Raw genomic sequence first — 17,582 nt, 5'->3', positions numbered from 1 at the left:
GCTTCCTTGCTGAAATCCAGCCCCTGGGGTCAGTTCATCTGGCCTGGGCTCCATGGCCCAGAGCCCTGTCGAGTTCAGGTGCTCCCCAGGGAATCGGGTCCTGCAGCCTCCCCAGCATGCCTGGTGTGAGGTCCTACACCTCCCATGGCAGTTCTGGGGGCTGGTCTAGCTCCCCCTACTGTGGGTTGGATTACTTCCTCTCTCTCTTTAGTTGTATATAGTCACAGACCCCCAGCACCCAAAGGATCTTGGTGAGTGGTTCTGAACCTTGTGGGGTCACAGATCCCTGTGAGAATCTGATGAAAGCTGTGGATGCTCTTGCATGCACACACCCACACACACACAACGTCACATAGCTGCTCAAGCCCACCCATGGTCCTGATCCATCCAACCTCTGCATTGCACCAATGAGCACACTGAGGCCCAGAGAATGGAAATTACTTGCCCAAGGCCACACAACAAGCGAGTGGCAGAGCTAGGACCACACTCCAGGTGTCCCGACCCCAGACAAGTGGGGGCTTTGTTCCCAGAGGCAACTTTTGCCTTCCCCAAAGGCTGCGGCGAGATACGTGGGCCGGGCCGTTCATGTGGTCAACAAATGTTTTTTTTAGTTTTCAGGTATTACCTTCATTTTTAATAGAATTAATAGAACTTATTTCATTGTAAGTTTAGTATTTTTTGAAGTTTGTTTTTATGGAGATAGAATTGACATATAACACTGTAAGTTTCAGTCGTACCACGTGTTGATCTGATACACTCACATATCGCATGTGGTTACCACCGTAGTGTTAGCTAACACTTGTTTCACGACACGTAATTATCATTTCTTTTTTGTGGTGGGAACAATTAAGATGTGGTCTCTTAGTCAACAGCATTTTTGAGCACCTGCTGTAAGCCAGGCTTTGAGCTGGGAGCTGGGGACAGAGCAGGTGAGCAGATGGCTCCTGCTCCTGCCTTCAGAGAGGGTGTCGATCCAGCGGGAGAGAGAGAACAGAGTGCAAACAGGGAATCGCACAAATAAATGCATTGTTGGAAACAGCGCCATGGAGAAGTAAAGGATGCAATGGGAGCTCCCAGAGGAGTCGGGCTTTGGTTGAGAGGGAGGAGGAAGTGGCGTTGAAGCAAAGAGCCGAAGTGCAAGTAGAAGGTGGTGAGGAGGAGCATTCTAGACGGTGGGAACAGCACACTTGAAGGTCCTGAGATGGAGAAGAGTTGAGGCCTCTTCTGGAATGTTATGGAGGCTTTCTGTGGCTGCTCCTGGCTTGCCCTGAGCCCTGCCATCCATGCTGTGTGCATATGGATTGGAGGGGTGACGGGCGAAGCGAGGAGGACCGGGGGTGGGGGGGTCATGGTCATCTGGGAGAGACGATGGTGATTTGGGTTAGAGAGGTGGCGGGCTGGCATGCTGGGGCGTGAGGCCAAGACTGATTCCTGGAGAAGGGACAGGAGGCGGAGATGACCTGGAGGTGGGCTGAGGGGGAGCGGGAGGGAGGAGGACCCTCCTCATCTTATAAACATGGTAGCTGAGAAGGCTTCGTTTTAGTTTTGTGAAGTATTTCACAAATACAGAAACGTGCAGAAACTTTTCACAAACTGAACACACTTGTGTACCCAGCACTCAGTCAACAGGAGGGCATTCCCAGCATCCGAAAGTCCCTCTTCCTGCCCCTTCCAGTCTCTAAGTCCCCTCTGAGGGTCATTCACTCTGCTGACTTTTAACAGCGTGGATTTGCCTGTTCTAGAACTTCTGACAAACAGAGCACGCCATGTGTGCTGTTTTGTGTCTGATTATTTCTTTTGTTCAACGTCGTGGTTGTGAATTTCACCCAGAGTCTTGCGTTCGGCTTTGGAGGCCCCTTCTCATGGCTGGTGCTCCATCACGTGGAGATAGACAACTTAGTTATCAGTCTGCTACTGACGGGAATTTGGGTCATTTCCAGTTTGGGGCTGTTGCGAACGGCGCTGCTCTCAACATTTTCCTGCCTGACTTTTGGTGACTATGTTCTAACTTCTGTTGGGTGGGTTTATCCCTCTGTTTCGATGGGTGTCTCTGGGAGACCCAAGAATCTCCAGAATCAGAGGCGTCCTTCTATGGAGGGAGCCCTTGGGCATCTTGACAGTGGGGAGGGGTGATCTCCCGGGAAGGGCAGAAGAGTCTCTAGCTTCTCATCTCGTCCCCGCCCGTGTGGGGCTCCGGGGTAGGAGGCGGAGGGAGAAGGAGGAGCGTTGGAGGAGCAGTGAGTAGAGGTCAGCTGACCACCTCTCGCAGCTGTACCCACTCTCTGGGGGTCTGCCTGGGTCCCTGGTGGGTCAGGAGTGTGTGAGGCTGAGGCTGAGGCCATGCCCTCTACTCTTTCCCTCTTTTCTGAAGGGCAGGAAGCCAGCCACTGCCTCCTTGTTTGTTGCAAGACCTTACCAAGGGCCCCTGGCACCAGGATGGAGTGTGGTGCCAAGGGCAGGCAAGCTAAGGCAGCCCCCGCAGGGGCAGCAGCCTGCGAGTGGGAAGCAGAGGCCGCCATCGCAAGAGAAGCCTAGCGGTGGGGAGCGAAGAGGACGCAGGCCATGTCCAGGGTCCAGGTCTCCTTGCTGACTGCCCCGGCTCTGATCCCTAAGTTGACCCTCTCCCCTCCAGAGACCCCAGCCCCGGTGCTTCTGGCCAGCCCCTCCTTCTCCCAGCCCAAGCAGCTCTAGGGCCCAGAGCAGAAGCTGGGTCTCCAAATCCACCCCAGGGATTGCGGATGGAGGGGCCTCGGCCTTAGTGTTGCTTTCTGGACAGGGACAGGAGAGTGTTGGGGGGGTTCCTGGTGACATCTGTTCACAGGTCTGTCTCCCCGGCAAGTCTGTGAGCCAGTGTTTTCAGGACAGAGCCAAGTCTTAGAGAGCTTGGTGTCCCAGGAACGTACAAAGGACATGCAGCATATAGATGCTCAGTGAGGGCTGCCCGATGATGGATGGATGGAGGTGAGAGGGGGCAGGTGGAGACCCAGAGAAGGAAAGCCAGGTGGAGGCCAGGCACGGGGAGAGCGAGCGGCCGGCGTGACCTGCACCGGAGCGGGGGGGGGGAGGGGGGGTGGGGGGTGCAATTTCCCACCTGGGAAGCCGCGGTCTCCCCTTGATCTTAGAGCTCCCCTGGGCACCCGGGGGTAGGCATGGGCGTGGCGAGGGGAGCTAGGATGAGACCACCTGGGTCAAGCGCAGGCATGGTTGGAAGTCACACAGGAGCGTCTGCAGGGTTGGCGGAGGTCAACTGACAGAAGGCCTTTTCGAGGTCTGAGCAGGGTGGCAAGGGAGTCAGACCCTAGTGATGGGCAGTGGCTGGCAGGGGCGGCATCACAAGGAGACCGGAGCGGGCTGGCTTCTGGCCTCTGCTCAGCTGCCCTTGGCATTCCTGCCAGCACCCCCTTCCCAGGAGCTTCTGGGTGTCCCCATCAAACCCCATTCCTCCTACCACAGCCCAAACCATGAGGAGTCGAGAATGGCCTGGTGGGTCCTTAGGCCCAGAGCCTCCTGGCGAAGCTTTCTGTCCGATGTCCTGTGGGCCACTTGTGTGTGACATGTTGGTTCTACACCAGTGGGAGCTTCTCAGTCTCATGTGTCTGCTCACTTCTCAGCCTGTCTGCCTTTGCACCCATCTGTTCCTCCATCCACTCACAGCCACCGTGTTCTCTTTTACCCATCCACCCTTCATTCTCATATGGCTCTCCTCCCGGCTCTCCTCTGTCAAGTACCGTGCACATGCACATGGTCTTCCTGAGTAAGTCCTGAGGCCCAGTGAGGGAGGCAGATGTTCAAACACATCCTGGGACAATGTGCAGGAAGACCTGTACAAGCTGTCACCTACTTCTAGAGCAGGGAGTAGCCTGTTCTGCCTGGAGCAGTCTGGGAAGTCCTCCAGGAGGAGGTGACATTTTGAACTGGGTCCTACAGGATGTGTAAGAGTTCACTGACACAGGACATTTTAGGGAGACCCAGGGGTATGAAAGCATGTGAACTCTGGGAGCTAGAGTAAAGGGTGGGAGGGGAGAGCCTCCATCAAAAGCTGGAAAAGAGGTGGGTCAGTGTGGGAAGAGCCTTGAATGCCAAGCTAAAGAGTTTGGACTTTAGACTCACATGGGCCATAGAGAGCCCCTAGAAGTTTCACCCAGGGAGGGAGTCTGCATTTTAAATTATCCCTGGCTCAGCGTGGAGGATGGATGACGGCTGGGTGTGCGGTGACTGCAGCCAGCTGGTGGGTCTTTCTCACGTGGCTGGACCAAATGGGGATGTGTGTGTCTGTGTTTGTGTGTGTAGGGGTGGGGGCCCTGGGTCTGCCATAAAGCCCCTCCTCCCTTAGTGGATGGACCCCCTGGAAGCTGGCTCCCCTTCCTTGTCCCTGACTTCTCCACCATTTTCTCCTGACCACCAACCCTTTCAGCCCTTAACAGCAGCCCCGAGAACTCGGGGCTGGCAGGCCAGGAGTTAAGCTGAGAGTTCACAAGAGGAGGTGCTGCTGGCCCTCTGCCATGTCCCTTTGGCTCAGTTTCACCTGCAGCCCAGACGTCACTCCCACGGAGGTTGGGCAGGGGACAGGCCTGGCTTTGTTGGGACCCTGAGACCCAGGCTAGGCCTGTTGGCCCTGCCCTGGAAGGGCTGGAGGACAAGGAATGGGGGGCAGGGTGGGGCAGGTAGGGATGGAGATGCCTGGGACCTGGTGCTGGGGGAGCCTGGCTGCAGAGTTCCTTGGCTGGCACCTCCGGCACGCCCTAGTCACATGCCCAGGGGGGCGAGGTGGGGGTGGCTGGCCAAGATGACAAGACGTGGGTGGGGTCGGAAAGTGCCCCAGGGCCACATTCTCCTTCCTCTCTGCTTCCTTTCTCCAATAGCTCAGCCCGTCCCTGCCCCGGGGAGGTGAGGTGCTCTTGCTTGTAGGATCAGGATTCCTTGGGGGCCAGAGCTGGCTCTCCTGGTCTCTCGTGTATCTTATCCCCGTTTCCTTTCTCTCTTTAAATCTCTCTCATGCTCCATCTCTGTTTCTTTCCGTGCGTCTGTCTTGCCCACTCCTCAGGAGTTTCAAGTCCCTTCTCCACTCTCTTTCTTCCCCCAAAAGGCAGGAGGCAGGGATGGATGGCCTCTCTCTTAGAGGGGAGGCACTGTGGGGTAGTGGTTACACACGTGGCCTTCTGGGGTAGACAAAGTTCAACTTTGGGCCACTTCAGGACTGTGCATCACTGAGCATATTGTGTAACCTCTCTGTGCCACTTAGAACAGTGGCGGCATATGGATAGCATTTAATAAACGGTAGCTCCTGTTCTGTTGTTATGGTTATTGAGTGGCTGTATTAGTCCAAGTCCTCGGAGAAACAAGATGGGATTCAACGTGTAAAGATTTTGTGAGGGAAGATGCCGGAGTGAAAGGAAGGTGCGGGGGAGGCTGGGTGAGCCTGCGGACGGCAGTGTAAGTCTGACCCTGAGTGGAGGGAGGAGAGTCGAACGGCGGCGTCCCAGATCTCCGGGCACCCCAAGCAAAGCCATAGAGGGTCCAGGACCGCAGTTGGCTGATGTCTCGCGTCTCCCAGGAACGGTCTGCCTTGGAATGGCCCTACACCCTAACGACTGGTGGTGGGGGGGTGGGCTGCAGCACAGGGGCGCGGGGCCCCTGCGAGCACGGTGATAGGTTTCCAAGCGCACAGCTGGGGCCCTGTCAGTCCTGCTCCTGCAGCAGGGCTGCGAGGTCATTCTCGTGGCCACCACAGGGCCTTGCAACACAGAGGAGGACAGGGTCTTTGGTCCTGGGGGTCCGAGGTGGGTGACCCAAGGATCTGGGAGGAGGCGGCAGCCTCGGCCCCAGGCTGTCACGCTCCCTTCCAGGCCTGGGCCTCCTCCCTTTGGCCTGGGTCCTGGCCCTCGGGTTAACCTGCTTTGCTCTGGTCATGTTAAGTGGTGCCGTCCTGCCTGGGACAGAGAGCCAACTCCACCTGGCCTCTGACATGGCTCTCTGTTCCCCTCCCCATCTTTCCTTCCTGCTTGGGGTGCCTCAGTGCTGAAGGGGAAACTGAGGCACGGGGCACCAGGCCGATGAGGGTCCTGATTAGGGAGCATTCAGGAATCTGCATCGTACTGGCCTCCTCTTCCCCCTGGACAGAGCCATCTGCCTCAAAGTTCATCCCAGGGAAGCTGGGCAGCCTGACGCTGCCCCCGACACTAACCTTGGGTGTCCTCCGGGGCTGGCGGGGCTGGCCAGAGTGTGGGGGCAGGGGGGCGGGTAGCAGGCACCGAGCTGAGACACCATTAGGGGAATGAAGTTGGAGCAGGAGCAAGTGTTTCTGGGCACCGAGCTGAGGCCACCTGTGGGAGGTCAGACAAGGCCCAGCCTGGCCAGACTGTCTCCCCCCAAAACTGCCCCCATCGTCTCCCCCCACTGCAGCCCGTGGCATTCTACACTGAGCTGTGTGAGCTGCCCAGACGGCCTCTTGCACCCCAGCCACTCAGTATGCTAAGCAGCGCTAATTTATTCCCTGGCTTCTCAATGAGCTGCAGCCAAGCCAGCAGGGGGTGAGTGCGCTGGAGGCAGCTTTGAAGGGGAGCTTCTCTCCAGTTCTCTCCATCCTCCTGCAAGACCCCCGGCTCCCTGTGTGACTCCACACTGCCCCACCAAGGCTCTGGCTCAGAGATGGAGCAGAGACTGGGGGACAGGTGGCTGGAGGAGTCCTTGCCGGCTTCTGCCTGTCTGGTGCCCTGGCAAACGACTTAGTGTCTGCTTCCTCTCGACGGGGAGAGAGAGCCCGCCGCACCAGGCGGCTGTGTAGACCAGCTTCGCAGCCTGTGCCAGGCTCTGGGGCACCGCGGGCGGGCAGCCGGTCCACTCTGTTCTCCTTGGCACCTCTTTCCTCTTCTGTCACCCTCTGCAGTCTGCAGTCCTGAATCCTGAGGTCAGCGGGGGGTGGGTGCGGGGAGTGCTGCTATGGGGTTCGGGGCTCTGGGTGAGGGGAAGATGAGCTTGTATCACATGGCAAAAAAAGGAGGGAGAGTTTGTATTGGAAAAGCGTGGACCTGGGGGTCCGGCTGATCTGGCTGCAAATCTGGGCTCTGCCATTGACTACCTTTGTGAGCCTCAGTTTCCTCAACTGGAAAATGAGAAGGAGGGCACCTACCTTGCAGCATTAGCGAGGGGCTTCCGTTGGCTTCAAGGTGAAGTTCCCAGCATGCAGTAGGCCCTCAAAACACATCAGTTCCCTTCTCCCCATGGAAGCGGCCTTTGAGGTCATCTGTTTTACCGCTTCACTTGCTGGCTTGACCAAGGGCCTCACCTCGGAGCCTGCCTCAGAAAGTGGGGGTAAGAATGGAGGAGAGCCCTGGGCTCGGGGTCTGTGGCTTGGCAGGCAGGACAGAGGTCACTTAGCAAAAACGACCAAAAATGTCCTCAAAGCGAGCCTCACACGATGCTCACAACAGCCCCGGAAAGTGATGTGAGCCTGCGTTGCTACCCTATTTCACAGATCGGGGGCTGAGGCCCGGGGAGGGGACGTGTCCACCGTCTCACGCTGTTAGTGCAGAGTCGGGACACGAGCCAGGTCTCAGGATTCCTGGCTGCTGCCCTTGGCTTCTCCCTGCGCCTCAGCCATCTCCTTCTGCAGAGTGAGCAGGACAGCCCTCAACAGGAGGTGGATGTGGCATGGGCAAAGGCAGCGCTTCCTCTTGTGCTCCACGGTCCCTTGGAAGCAAGAAGTCATTGTCTTGCTTGACCAATCAGTCCTTCTCCTGGGACCCGGCCCCCCTCCCCACCCCCCGACCCCGCCCCGGGCCTGGCTTTAGCCCTGAAGGCACCCACCCGTCTCTCCCAGCCAGACCCAAGACAGTGTGGGGAACGGGGTGGGGGCGGGGGTCTGTGGCTACCTTCATTGGTGATGGGGTGGGGCTTGGCCTGTCGCCCCCTCGCTCAGGCTGGGCAAGGAAGCCTAGCTCCCGTTCCCTCAATTGCCTCCAGCATGTCGGCACTTCTGCCTGCCTCCTCCAGGAAGCCACTTCTGGCCCCAGCTTTCTCTGGACCCCCTGAGCACATGATCCCCATCCCCCACTCCCTGGCTCCCTTCCCCCACTCCCTGCCTCCCCTCCCCCTACACTCTTTGGTGGCCTCCATGGCTGTGAGAACAGCCCCTACCTTGCTTCCCAGACCCACTGACCGGGCATTTCCAGCTCTGGGGTCTCCCCTCTCCCCCTCCCCCATTTATCTCCCCCTCTGGGAGCCAGAGGCCCTTTGTAAAGCTCTTTGTGTGGATTTGAGCTCCCAAGGCCTGGCAGGGGGGACAAAGGGACACCTCTCTCCCCTCTCCATTGTCCTGTCTCTTCCCAGGAGGCCATGCGTGCACGTGTGTGTGTGCGTGTGTGTGTCCGTGTCCCAGCCTGGCATCTTTTCTGTGTAACTTGGGGGCAGGGAGGAGCCTTGAAAGGGTGCAGGGATGCACAGCAGTCTCGAGGTCCCTCTGCCAAGGCTGAGAGGCCCCGCTGGGAGAAGGAGACTGGTGACTGTGAGGAGGGGCCATGGGGCTGGGGAGTGCATGGGATGGCAGGCAGAGTCAGCGACCCTCTGGCCCCAGGAGTGGGGCCTAGGGAGGCCCTGTCACCCATGCCGTCCCAGGACTCCAGTCTCTTCTTGAATTTGTCCCAGCTCAGCCTGCCCAGGCCCTGACTCCCTGCCCTGGGCCCCTGCTCTTCCGGCCCCCACTCAGTCTGCGGGCGCCTCCTCCCAGGGCTGCTGTCTCCGCAGCCTCAGCGTGGCTCCCCTTTACCCCGGCCAGCCTCATGACCCCGCAGTCTAGAATAACATGGGGTGGCTGGCTGCCCGCTGGGGCCTGGCTAAAAATAGACCCATGCTTGGTGTGCCTTCAGGGCAGTCTGGGCAGAGGCAGGGTCCACCCCACAGTCCCTCATGGTCTCCTTAGGGGACATATTCTGCCGGGGCCCTGGGGCCACCCCAGCACCCTGCTGCAGCCAGAAGCCTGGTTGGAGGGCCGTGGGCCCCAGCGACACCTGGGAGGGCCTTTCTGGTGCTGGCGGGTGAGGCGTGGGCAGAGAGAGGCCGATTGAGTGCCGGGATCAACCCAGGATTCCCAGCCGGTAAGTGTCGATGGCCAGGCCTTGAGCCCACGTCCAGACTCTGGGGCTGCGGGCCCAGACGCTCCTGCCCTCGATGCTTTCCTTGCAAGCGGTGGAGTTAAGAAAGGAAGCTCTCAAATGAGGGGTGGGGGGTGGGCACAAAGGCTGAAGGGGTGCACCTACAACATGACTGACAAACAATAGCGTACAACTGAAATTTCACAAGGTTGTAACCTATCATAATCTCAATAAAAATTTTTTTACAAAAAGAAAGGAAGCTCTCCACTTCCCTGGCTTGAGTCTCAGGGCAACGACTCACCCTCTGTGAGCATCAGCTTTCCTACCTGGAAGTGGGGCTTTCTGCCTCTTGGGGCTCCTGCTAGGCACATCTCTGTGGGGGCAGGGGTGGACGGAGCTCCGGGGGCCCCGTCCACAAGCTCACCAAGCTGGCGGCCTCTGTCCCTTCTCAGCCCCAGCCCTGGACCCTCCGTCTCTGCCTGGCCCTCTGGACCCCTCCCCGTGCCTGGACCTCCCTTTCCTCTCTGGGCTCCAGATCGCTCCCATCCTGGACTCTGGGGCCCTGAGGGGTCTGCAGAGCTTCTTGGAGAGGAGAGCCTGGCTTTCTGCCACGAGTGCGGAGTGCGCGAAGTGGGGGTGCGGGCTGGCACCGCCTTGGTCTGGGCTCCTTCCTTTAAAATTCCTATTTGACTTTTTTTCCTGAATATCTCTTTTATTTTATTGCTGCCTGTTCTTGTTTCATGAATGCACTGTCTTCTCTGAGCTCTCTGAGGATACTGATGATGGTTTTCCTGAAGTTTCCTTCTCCCTGAATCCCACCTGCTTTCTCCACGTTGCTTTTGGTCTCTGTTGCTTCTCTGCTCAGCTTCCTCAGATGCCTGGCAGCCTGGGTTTTCAGCTTACATTTCAAGTGAGACCCTAAGGGTGGACTGTTGGCCCTGGGAGTAGGACTTTGGTTTCTGGGGTCCGGCTGGGCTGCTGCGTTGGGGGAGACGCTCTCAGAATCTGTGGGTCTGTCCTCTTGGGCCTGTCAGATCCCCAGAGAAGTTCCCACTTTTCTGCCTGGGGGAAGGTACACGCCCTCATCTGTGCCTGTGGCCCCCAGGCCAGAGCCTGCTGCTTTACTCTCCAGGGAATAAATCTCCTGTCTTCTGCGGGGGATCAGGGAGAGGATCTGGAAATCTAGAATGTTCTGCCAATCTTCCTGGCTTCCTTCACATTCACCCCCTCCTCCAAGGGTACTCCGATGCTGCCAGTCCTGAGCCTTCAGGGGGTCCTGTGCTGAAGGATCTGGCAGCTTCTTGGCTTCCCTCAGCCAGCTCAAGGTTCTGCTTTCTCAGGCTCCTGGTTCCTGCTCAGCCGTTGGCTCTCCGGCTCCCGGAATTTTGACATCGTTGTCAGGGGTGATAATCAAAATATTTAACCAAAGATCCTAGGGACTGTGCTGGGAGGCTGGAGGGAGTCCCGAGGCCCCTCCTGGGCCAGGAAGGAGCCCTGTCAGGTCCAGGGGAGGGGCCAGAGCGTGGGAGGGTGGCTGGGCACCAGCTGTGTCCCCAGGAATAGAAGGCTTTTGCACCAGACAACAGCCGTGGTGAACGGAACTGGGCTGGGCTGAAGATCTCTCCCATCGCCTCCTCTCTCTCTTTTTTCTGTCCTCCAGGCTTTATGCCTTAATTAAAAAAAGTCTCCTTACTGTTGTTTTAGAGGGGGTTTGAGAGGGAGCAAAAGTAAATGTGTGTGGTCAAATAGAACTCAGTTAACAAAATAGTGACTGTGTGTGTTCAATTGGCCAGCTTTGCCGGAAGCATCCTCTTCACCTCCATGAGCTCGGGCTCCCTCGCCTGCAGAGCAAGGCGGGCAGGCAGGAAGGCTGCACCTGGTGAGGAGGCTGAATCCGGCCACTTTCCCAGGACCCAAAGGCAGGGGCTCCTCCACTCTCTTCTTCCCCCGTCACTGTCTTAGGTCTGAGCTGGAGGCCATGGATGGGATGGTGAGGTGTGAAGCCAGCTTGAAGCCAGCAGCAGGTCAGACATGAGAAAGCACTTCCCAGCAGCCAGGGCTGTGAAGCCAGAGAACAGGCTGATCTGCGCAGGCTGAGGGGTCTCCCTTCTTAAAGAGCATGAAGGCCAGGAGGGCCCCTGGTTGACCCGGGGTGGAGGGGATCTGCCATCCCCACTGGGATGACCCCAGCGGACCCTGCCCCCTGATCTGTCCCCGGGGTTGTTGATGAATTGATTTTCCTTCCGCAGCCTCCCTTCCTCTGTTTATCAACAGAAAGCTTCTCTCCATGGCAGGCAGGTCCCCCTACTGTGGGACTAAGGGACAAGCCCCTTGTGGAAGGAGGAAGTTTAGGGTGCGAGGGGCAGAGACATGAGGAGCTCTGGGGGCCTAGAAAGAGACCCAATGGTAGGGAGAGGCCTCACAAGGCCCCCTCCCTGGGACCCAAAGCCGGAAGGACAGGGGGCCTCCTCCAGGGAGATGGGGGCTCGGGGAGGACTGGGGTGGTGCTCACCTCCAGGTGGCCTCCACACCAGTTATGGCCGAGCTCGACACAGACAAAGAGCTCCCTGTCCAGCACCCCGGTCTGTGTACTCGCATCAGGCTTGTGCGTCATTTGGGGTCCAAAATGGCCGGAAAGGTCCGTGAGCACCGACTTTTCTCTTTCTGGGGGTACTCGGCCCTGCCCCTTCCGTTCTCTCCTGTCCTGGTCCCCTGCTGCTCGGCTACAGGGTCCGACCACCCCCTACCCCGTCCTCAGCCTGAGCACCCTTCACTCTGCCTCCCAGAGAGTGGACACTTAAGGAAGGGGACAGTTGGTGCTGGAGAAAACCAGGTGTGAGGGGCCCAGGCAAGGCCTGGTTGAGGAAGAGGAAGGGGTCTCTGAGGGATAAGGGGTAGCTGTCTGGATGGGAAGTGGTCCCCTACCCCAGGCCTCTAGGATGGCCATGGATGGTAGGAACGGGTTGTGGCTCCTGCAAGTGAATCCGTACAGAGGGTGTTGGGCTAAGTGAGACTGAGGAGAGCAGGGCAGGCTTATTTTCTTGCTAAAGTGAGAGAGGACTTCTAATACTGAGGTTTTATGCTGAGTAATGGAAAGTTGAAGACTCAAACCTCTTTTGGGGTTTAGAGGGGAGTGGGGGAATAGTAGGGTGAAAACAAGGGCTCTCTGGCAGTGTGGTGCCTCATTGGTAGTTCTGCCTGTTGTCTAACTTGAGTATTTCTTGCTCTGGTCCTGACCCATTTCCTCATGTTTATCTGCAGTGCAGATGGGGAGCTCAGGAACTCACCACTCTTCTCCTCGCCGTCTTCTCTGCTCGAGAGGCATCGCTCAATTCCTCTCTCTTCTTGCGTTCCAGCCTCCTCTGGGCTCATGTGCCCCCATTCTTCCTCTCCTCTGGCCTGCTTCCAACATCTAACAGTGCTGTTTTGGCTTCATCCTGCTGGGGCTCCTGGCTCCTCTTCCTCGGTGTCCATTCCCCCAGACAGCGGCGTGAACTGTGTGTCCCGACAGGGTCCTCTTGCTGAGGGTTCTGGCGGGGAGCATCCGTCTGGTGGGGGTGGGTGGGCTGTGTGCAGCCAGCAGGCCCACGAAGGCCTGTGGGGCTGGTGGATTGGCCTTGACGTCACCCCAGGGGGCCCCTCCTGGCCCCAGGTTCCGAGCTATTTGCCCAGTAGCTCCCCAGGGTGCCTTGATGTGGCGGGTCCGGTGCCAGACATTTTCACATTTAATTTAACCCTCACAACTACCCCATGAGGTTAGGATCCTTGTCTCCATTTTACAGACAAAGAAACAGGCTCAGAATAGGGAAATAATCTCTCTGATGTCACATAGCAGGAAGTGTCAGGGTTAGGATCTGGGCCCTGGTTTCTGCTGGCTCTGTACCTGGGTCCTTCTCTTTGGGAAGTGAGAGTGGGGACAACAGAGGTGACACTTGCCTGGAGTACCCTCAACCGCACTAGGAGGTCCGAAACACCAATGCTGCCACACCCGTTTCCCCGTGACACTGGGGCTCCCAGGGCACTGTGCCCGAGCCCAGCCTGGGTGTTGCCTCTTGTCCTCGGGTCTGACCCCTTGCCCCTCGGGCGTCATGACTCTGCTCATCGCTCCAAGGGGCTGGGATGGGGCAGGGGTGCCTGGGGGAGGCTGCATCAGTGACCTCCTTCTCTCTGGTCGGCCTGGGCCCGGGCCTGCCCTGCTCTGCCCTGAAGCCACCAGAGTAAGAATAGGACAGAATGTGCCAGAAGCAGGGCTCAGGTGGAAGCCGTGCTGGACGGTTCAGCTCAGGAGAGCGAAGGGCAGTCTGCAGCCCCCAGGAGAGCACCAGCCTTGGTCTGAGGGGACGCGGGATTTCAGGGTGTGATGCAGGGTCCAGTCCGGGCGCACGAGGGGCCATCTCTCCCGGCTTCCCAAGTGCTGAAGGATTCGCATCTGTGGGGGCTCGAGGTCCCAGGAGCTTGTTCTGGGCCTGCCCCCTTTGGCCAGCTGTGGCTTCTCCTAGCCGGGAATCAAGTGCTTGAGAGCCTGGGCCCAGATCTGGCTCCTGAGCGCAGGGGCTGCAGTGGGCCCTGGGAGGTCTCGGCTCATACTCCCTTCCAGGTCTCCCCACCTTCAGTGGTCTGAGTCTTGGGTGGTGGGAGTCCCTGGGAGCCCCGGGCCCTGCTTGATTATGGAGCCTGGGGATGAGGCCATGCTGCCTTGTTTTGTGCCTCAGTTTCCCTGGCTGGCTGGCCGGCTGCGCCCTTTGCTTTTTCTCCTTCGTCGTTGATTCCCTTCCTCTCCCCCTTGCCCCCATACTGGCCTGTCCTGCTGCTCTCTGTGGGGTGGTCCCGAGCCCTGCACCTTCCTCCCTGTCTCCTCGTCCCCCTCCAGTCCTGCCCTCTGTTTTCTGTCTCTCCTCTCCATTCACACGCCTCTCACTCTCTCACTTCCTTCTCCTCGCTCTCCCTGGTCTCTGACAGGATCTATGTCAGTGGCTTGGCTCCTCCTGGCCCTCCTTCCTTCTCACAGATCCGTGGACGTCTGCGGGGCACGGACTGAGGGCCCTGGGCTGAGTAGGGAGCTGGAGAGACCTGGGGCTCCACTTCCTTACTCTGTAGAAACAAGAGTCGGGGATGGACCCAGGAGAGGAGCCCAGTGAGACCCCTGCCTGGAGAGGGGTGAGGGATGGAGGGAGGGTGTAGACAGAGGACGGGGGTGGGGGGGGGTGGGGGGGGTAGGTGGAGATCTGCTCATCTGTCTGTATCCGCCTCCATCTGCCTCTGTCTCAGGCTGTCTCTAGCTGTCTGCCAGGCCCCGTCGCTATCTTTGCCCTTCTGTGTTATCTGGGTTCCTAGGACAGGGGCTCTAACCCAGGTCTTCTCCTTCTGTGCCTCCTGCACCCAGCTGCCTTCTTGGTCCATTTCAGGGATGGACCAGTCAGTGGGCTGGTTTCCCAGGAAGGGGAGGGGGCTGTGTGGGAGTGGGTGGATGGTAATTGTATTAGCTCGTTCTGATGCAGTTGGGCTTCCCAGCCAGGGCCGTCCCCTGTCCTCCGCCTCCCCCTCCTCCTCGCTCCCCTCCTGCACTCTCCATTCATCTCACTCCCTCTCCTGGTTCCATCAGAATCAATTAGACAGTCCCAGCTTTAATCTCATTGCAGGAGCCTGGGCTCAGACCCAGCGGCCCAGCTCCTGGGCCTGCAGTCTCCGCTCTGGGCCCTGCAACGAACACCCCAGGGGCAGAGGGATGACCAGGACGACCTCAGGGCCCCTGCTCTTACTTCTCCACCCCCAGATGCCCTGGCCTGCCCAGGGAGCCCACCCGGGATCAATACCCACCATCACTCCAGGTCTGCCCCCACCCCTCCCCCACCGCCATTTATCATGTCAGCTGCTGGGTGGTGATGGAAGTCATTTGGAAAGGGGCCCAGAGGACCCAGGATTCTCAGGCTGCGGAATACAGAGGGGTGGGGGGGTGGGGGACGGGGGCTTGAATAATGAGCTGCCAGTGTCTGAAGCCATGTATTGTGCAGAAGAGAGTGACCGAGTTGTTCTCCTTCCCTAGCAAGGCAGGCTAAGAGGAAATGGTCTGGAATTTGAGGAGGAGGATGGAGGTTAGGTATCAGGAGGAACTTCCTGCCTGTCGGGGGTCAGAGGCCTGGGTTAGTGGTGGTGAAGGAAGGAGAGAGGATTTACGGCCTCACCTCCTTTGGGTGTGTGTAAGGGGAAAGATTTCCTGTCCTCCTCTCCCTCCCTCTTCTCTCCCTTGCCTCCTCCTCCGTTTGTAATGTTGTGCTATGGAAAGGCAATGAACCTGGAATGGGGGCCTCGGTCCAGTCTGGCATTGCTGCTTTCTAGCTGTGTGACTCCTGGCAAGTCACTTAAGCTCTCTGGGCCTCAGTGTCTTCATGTGTAAATTGCATGTGTGTTGGGGCGAGGGGCAGAAGAAGGCGTCGGATCTCTTTCAAGTTTAACTGGAATCAGTACTGGATGTTGGGGGGCTGCTTCCGAATAGGGACATGGTGCCCCTCGTCAGGGGCGGGTGGGGTGGAGATGCACAAAGAGGGCACCATCCTGGCTGCGGGAGCAGCAAGAACCCTGAAGATGACACTCCCAAAGGCCCATACGCCAGGCTGGGGAGGGACCCGTGGATTTGGAAGCGGGGATGGCCTTCCTTCCTTGCTTCCTTTATTCATGCAATCAACCAGCCAAGCTACCAAGCCACTTGTGTTTATCCACCACGTGCCGGCCGCCGTGCCAGGTGCCAGGGAGTGACTGTGAAGGACTGACAGTCGTCCGGGAGCTGGCATTCTGGTAGGCAGGGGCTGAGACGGTGAAGACGTGAGCAAATCTCAGCGCGAGCTGGTGAAGGGCTATGAAGAAACGAACACACTGCTGTCACATGTGGTCTGGGGGTAGGAGGGCACGGAAGGACTTCCATGGTGTGCTTGGAGAAGGCCAGAACCTAGGAGGTGATATTGGAGTTGTAGGAGCTGGGATCCCTCTTCTGTCACATGGCGGGAGAACTCGGGGGCTGCGCGCAAGTTCTGGACCTCATGTGGTTGGGCAGTGTGACCATGAGTGTGGCCCTGTGGAGGTGCTGGGGCCCTGGGAACCCTGCCTGGAGAGGGACCGGCGGGACAGCCCCCTGGGGCTGCAGGAGGAACCACTGGGGCTGGGAGGGCGGAGTAACTCAACTCTTGCGTAGTGAGAGAGCACCTGCAGAGCTGGGCCTGTCCCCATCTGATGGAGGAGAAAGGCGGGAAGGTCCCCGGGGAGGCCCCTCTGTGCATCTCTCTGGGTGTGAAAGCGAGACCCTGAGCCTCCGATCAGATGCCCAAGCCATTCTCCTGAACAGGGGTGCCTTTGTCCCCTACAGACAACACCAGCCGGGGGCACTGTAGCCCTGGGGGCCGGGCACAGAGGAAGCTCTGTATCTACCCTGAGCCGGGTGGGCCATCCTCCCGTGGCCTGTCCCCAAGGGGCTGGTGGTTGTGACCTGCTCTCTTGTTCCCCCGACAGCTTCGCTGGCCATCTCTGGGAAGTTTCCCATTCTTCTCCTGCTTCTCAGGCTTGGGGGACGGGCCTCCTGGCCCTGATCCTGCAGAAGCTTGGGGAGAAAGGCCTGGAGCGGCCCCTCTCTGCAAGCACGGCCTCCATCCCGCCCCCGCTCCAGACTCTGGAGTTTCCTCCCGGACTTGTGTTCAGAGGCTGGCTCTCTGGACTCTGAACAAGAGTGAGATGTGGAGAAGAAATTGTTCCGAGGGAGAGGGCCGCAGGGCGCGAGTCCCCAGGGTTGGCAGGGCTGGGAGACAGGCCTGGAGTCTGTGGGAGCCCGGACAGGGTAAGGGGCCAGGAGGATGGTGGCTAGGTTTTCAAAAGCTCCACTGGGGAGCGAGGCACCCACATGGGGCCTGTGGACACGGTGGGGTCTCAGATCCTACCCAGCTCATCCCCAACCCTCTCACTCACTCCACGCTTTGGCCTCTAATACAAGGTCCCTGGCGTCTGAGCATCCATATCTGGTCCACTCCCTGGAGCCATGTGTCTCTGTCCCTGACGCTTGGGGCCTGGAAGGAGACACGGTGGGCGAGAAGATTTCCTGAGCACCTGCCAGGTGCCGGCTGCAGCTTCTGGGGCTTTGAGGGAGAAAGAAGACTGAGGCCGAGAGACCTTTTGGGCTTGGACCCCTTCCCAACCCCCCAAACACATGCGTTTGGGAGAAAGAGCAAGCCGAGGGGACCTTGCTCAGACCTTCCGGAGGCTCTGAGCGCTCTGCAGCTCCCATCCTCAGGATTCTGCTCTCCTCCAGTGATGAGAACAGAACAGAGGACTGTGATTTCCCAGGAGTCACTGAACTCCCCAGGACACATTTCCGTGTCCCGTGCGCATGGGGCAGGATCACGCCGACCTTCAGGAGTTCTGACACCGGACCTGAAGCTCTGTGGGGCGAGGTGGGGCTGGAGGTGGGAGGGGAGGGTGGGGAGAAGCTCCAGGTGGTGACGGGCCTGACTG

General features: G+C 58.7%; 1 protein-coding gene across 1 annotated transcript in view; it reads left to right on the top strand.

Moving 5' to 3' along the window:
* Window positions 1–8,862: 8,862 nt before the first annotated feature.
* The window catches only part of TNS1 (tensin 1), a 206,656-nt gene continuing 197,936 nt past the window's right edge, over window positions 8,863–17,582 (top strand). Inside the window, exon 1 of the mRNA XM_070619869.1 lies at window positions 8,863–9,092. The gene's annotated coding sequence lies outside the window, so the exon portion shown is untranslated. The remainder of the gene's footprint in view (window positions 9,093–17,582) is intronic.

The sequence above is a fragment of the Equus przewalskii genome, chromosome 5 (genome assembly GCF_037783145.1).
Source record: "Equus przewalskii isolate Varuska chromosome 5, EquPr2, whole genome shotgun sequence".
NCBI classification, from domain to species: Eukaryota; Metazoa; Chordata; class Mammalia; order Perissodactyla; family Equidae; genus Equus; species Equus przewalskii.
The sequence above is the reverse complement of the archived record's forward strand: the minus strand, read 5'-3'. Positions and strand labels throughout refer to the sequence as shown.